Genomic DNA, 4,683 nt, shown 5'->3' with positions numbered 1-4,683 from the left:
GATCCGTCCGGTCGGACCGGGCTATTATTATGGCTAAAACGGTTCGGCGTAAATGACGTCAACACTGTCAAAATTCAAATGGAAAAGAACCGCTCTTCCAATTCCCGAGCTTGGCTTTGGAGAGAGTCATGGTTCTTCTCCTCCTTGGTTTGTTTCTGAGATTGAGGTTACTTGGAACTCAAATGCCCCTTATGGTTCGTTTCTTTCAACTTCTTTGATTGAATGTAGGGTTTCTGTAGATGCAAGATTTTGCTCTACAACGCTCCTTCCTCTCTTTGCTCGAGCGGACCTGCGAATCAGCCCACTCCGACAATCAAGTTAGACACTACGAAAATTAAGTCTATAAATCTTAGTCTGACTTAGAGAGAAGAAGAATTCGAACCTCCCCTTTACCCATGGTCCTCTCCCTTTTATAAGCAGCCAATTTGATTGTTGTATGTGTCATTCTCTGAGGTGACTCAGGGCAGTTAGCTTACCCTCTGACATGTCAGCGGCAGGGGCAGTTGTAACTGCTCTGTCAATCCTGGTATAATCAGAGTTGATCTGACATGATATGGGCTGTCAGAGCTGTCAATCAATGGCACATCTGTCAGGCTCGTCCTACCGACCTACACTGACATTTGATACCCATGGAGCACGCCATCCGTGCTACTTGACGGATTGGTGGTGCAGGTACGAGCTGGAAATCCGTACATCCGAGGATTTTAATCAACTGGGCCCAAATTGCAGACCATCCGTGCTTCATTTCCGAGCATTACTCGAGCCACGTGTCTAAACTTGAGAATTTCCCCCCCACAGTTTCCATAGTTTAGTTCATTTCTTTGATACTCTGTTTTATCTTTGTTATTGCTGTTGCAGCTTGAACCTGCTCAATTGACTAATGTTGCTTCCATGCAATCATATATTCTGTAGGTATTATATATTTATTTATTTTTTAATTGTTTGATCTCAATTTGGGGTTTTTAGTGGGTCGTCAATGTTATGCTTCTTTGTGTTTTAATTTAATCCGGGCCTTTGAAATTTTCTGATCTCTGTTTGTTATTTATTTATTTATTTTGAGTGGGTAGTCGGTGTGTTCTAATTTGATATGAGTCATCAAAATTGCTTGTTCTAAATTTGGGTATTTTTTTTATTTTGGTGACTAGTTTGATGTGACGTTTCTTTGTGTTTTAATTTGATCTTGGTCATTGAAAATGTTCAATCTCAATTTGGGATTTTTTTTAGTGGTTAGTTGATTTTAAGCTTGTTTGTGTTCTAATTTGGTCTGGGTCTTTGAAATTGTTTGATCTTAATTTGGGACATTTTTTGGTGGTTAGTTCGATGTTATGTTCCTATGTGTTTTAATTTGATCTGGGTCTTTGAAATTGTATGCAGTTCATGCATTCCGGGCTCAAAGGAGTTCGCATCAGATTGTCCAATTTGTAAATCATCTTATGTCAATCAAGGTAGATTTAATCTCAAACTTGATCACATTACTTCCAAATTATATATAAGTTCATCAAATAATTTGAGTTTTGGGTTTTGTAGATTTAAGATCTGCTCCTCACATGGAAAATATGGTGAGCATGTACAAAAGTATGGATGCCGTTTTTTCCGCTAAGCTTTCTTGCCTTCTTATGGACTTTAGAGTGTTTGGCCCAATTTTTTTTTCCTGGTGTCAATGTTAGTTACTCCTAGCACACTTGTAACTAAACATAAAAGATAAATTGGATAGTTTTTCTTGAAGATTCAATCGAATTGACCCATCTCAGTAGTTATCCTTCCCTCTTTGAAATGAAAATGTAAAATAAGTGTAGTTGTTCAGAGGTACACAATTGATGTGTTTCCTTTCCACTAATATATTGTATCTTTGAGGTGTTTTCTTACAAATCGTCTGGTGATGTTATATTTTAAGGAAAATTTTCCTTCTGCAGAGAAGGTATACTCTATTTAATGTGAAGAGCTGCATCTGTTTATTGTTCATTAGCTCCACTTGTGTCTACAAACAATTATATAGAAAATGGTTCATTTTTTAACATGGAGATTTTTCTGTGTGTGTGCAGAATTTGTTGGCCAAGTTTGCAAGAATAACTGGTGCAACTATCTCCAAAATCTGGAAGCTAAACATCGCCCATGTTATTGCAGCCACTGATGAGATAGGTGCTTGCAGCAGGACATTGAAAAGTTCTTATGGCCATCTTGAATGGGAGATGGGTTTTGAAAATTGACTGTACGTTCTCTTCTTTTTTTTTTTTCTGGTGCCTGCACATCTTACTTGTTGTGTTATAATAGTTTTTATATATATCCAACGATCAGCATTTTTGATGCCATGGACTTGATCTTGGTCATTGTTGCTAGCATTTTTCGTCAAACCTTTCTATCCTGATATTTCTAGTGGACATATATTCTGTTTCATTAGCTTTTACTAAACATGTGTAGTACTTTAGCAGCACCAACCAATCCCTGTTGAGAAACTAAAAGATGGAACAATAAGGGAGGACTGAATCGGTTGTTCTTATGTCAAAATTGTGTGTTTAATCTTTTATGACAAGAATTGACCATTTAATTGGCATTAAAGATTCAAATGCTTGGTTAATTGTCCTTTTTGTATTTATACAATTTGAGTTTCTACTGACAGAGATAAAAGCATGCATGGAAGCTATGCATCCTGTGGATGAAGAACCTTATGAAGTTGGCCTTGATGTTCATGGCTGTCACGATGGGGACTAAAAAGGCCAGACTAAGAATTATGGATAAGGTAACCCCTGTGTGCATACTTCACACTTCAATAATGTTGTATTACAAATCGTGGGTTCACTAAAATTAGTGTGGATATGTGTAGGCACTGAAGCTATTTAGTGGCATTAACTTCTATTTAAGTGGTGATTTTGCATCTGCGTACAAAGGATACCTTGATCCCGATCTTGTTGTGGTAGTGGGATAGGTAAGAAGGATTTCATATTTCTGTAGACCTGCTTAAGGTAGACTAAAGATATCAATACAGTTTTGAAATAATATAGTTGGAAAATTATAAAATTTATTCCAAAATAATTAATATAAATATGTATCCAATCAAGAATCTCGTACTTATTGGAATAGTTTAGATGATTCATTTACTTATTCAGAATACAATTTCTGCATTTATAATTAAATGTCAAATTGTAGTGCGATTTTATCGAATCTCAAATATGGTACTAACACATTTTTGTATATTTTGCAGCATTTTACCATGGTGAAACCTTAATCAACGATTGAACTTTAAGGGATCGTGTGGGTCGGGCTTGTCCCTGAGATAGTAGAAATTTTTTTGAGGTCACATTATTAATGCAATTTGTTCCTTGTCCTTGAATTGTCCCTTGACAATACTATAACATGTGTGCGCGTGTTAGACACTAATCTTGAAAATAGTTTGTTTGTTTGATTTCATTGGTGTGGTATTCATTGATACAAATCAGATAAATTACAAGAAATTCAATTACTCATCCCATCCTTTGAACCTTCGTGCACTTGGCTATTGTCCTTGTAACACTTATATTCCCCCTAAATTGTAATGTGTAGATGACAATCATGCCCAGTTTTGTAAAGATCTTGATGGAAAATTATAAGATTTATTAGGAAATAATTAGTATGTTCTTTTAATTAACATGATCTGCATCTCATACTAGTTCATTTTTTGTACAGTTTAGACATTGTATAAGGTAACCTATATTAAGCTTCAGTACTTAGGAAATTGGAAAATTTGAGCTACAAGTGATGAGTCGGTTTCTAGGTCCTTTGCATAGCATTAATAATCTTACAAACCAAAAATCACCCTATCTATCGTAGGGACTTCTTTCTAAATACCATGTAACTTTTGGGGCGATAAATTAACAACCCAGTTACTAAAATCTCTCTCTTTAAATCCCTTCTCAGCTCTCACCCCACTATACGATTTCTTAAAACACCATCATGGTTTACTATAAGGGACACCAAAAGATATTCCTCTACACTATCGGTTTCTCAAAAGATATTCCGTCTATTCCCCCGACTTATCAATAAAAAAAATGATATATGAGATGAGGAGCACTCAAATTGTCTTTGCAACTCAGTTGCTCTGGATGGGATTGACTTAAAACCCTTAATCAAAGAAACAACAAAACTTGAGTTGGAACACTCTTAACACTTGAAACAATGAGTCTTGATCAATGAAATCTACAGTACGAGATGTGACTAGTATACGCTATGGTTTTCGATATGCTTGACTAGATTATACTACAATATATCTTAAAAGTTTCTTACCACCCAATATTTATGGAGTTAAAGGTCATAATAAGATCTTCTAGTCAAGCTCATGCCATGGTTTTCTATCATATATTTTTTTTTTGCATTCTTTAGGTGGGTAATATTAGATTAGAAGCAAAGAGACAACTTGCTTTATTAACAAATGTTACCAACTACATCATATGAAAATTTTGAAATAAGCCTTGCCGACAATGTTAAATTGAACAAAAGCTTGTTCTTTTTATTACATGTTTCATCTTCCATTTCACTGGAGTCTATGTATTCTCTTCAACCTTTGCCTCAACTGCGCCGTTTCCTTTCAAAAGTTCTTCTGAGCCATCCATTTTCCTTCCAGAAAGTAATATATCCGATTGAAACATCAATTGCCATCCCACATCCGTATCCAATCATCATAGATTTCCAATCAAAGTCACTTGTGGACAT

The 4,683-nt window shown here is 35.7% G+C and overlaps 2 long non-coding RNA genes across 3 annotated transcripts; both read left to right on the top strand.

Annotated features, from left to right (window-relative positions):
• Window positions 1–701: 701 nt before the first annotated feature.
• Window positions 702–1,649, top strand: LOC147382932 (uncharacterized). Its single transcript, XR_015173275.1, has 3 exons — window positions 702–912; window positions 1,375–1,445; window positions 1,528–1,649. It is a non-coding gene; the product is annotated as an uncharacterized LOC147382932 (long non-coding RNA).
• A 104-nt stretch (window positions 1,650–1,753) lies between these two features.
• LOC147382931 (uncharacterized) lies at window positions 1,754–3,439 on the top strand. 2 transcript variants are annotated; one of them, XR_015173273.1, is made up of 5 exons: window positions 1,888–1,918; window positions 2,043–2,209; window positions 2,618–2,737; window positions 2,822–2,923; window positions 3,200–3,410. It is a non-coding gene; the product is annotated as an uncharacterized LOC147382931 (long non-coding RNA). The 2 variants fall into 2 exon arrangements; XR_015173272.1 differs by having other exon boundaries at window positions 1,754–2,209; window positions 3,200–3,439.
• The last annotated feature ends 1,244 nt before the right edge of the window (window positions 3,440–4,683 follow it).

Source organism: Akebia trifoliata, chromosome 16 (genome assembly GCF_017979445.1).
Source record: "Akebia trifoliata isolate Shusen 1 chromosome 16, ASM1797944v1, whole genome shotgun sequence".
Lineage (NCBI taxonomy): Eukaryota > Viridiplantae > Streptophyta > Magnoliopsida > Ranunculales > Lardizabalaceae > Akebia > Akebia trifoliata.
This window is presented reverse-complemented; position numbering and strand designations above follow the sequence as displayed.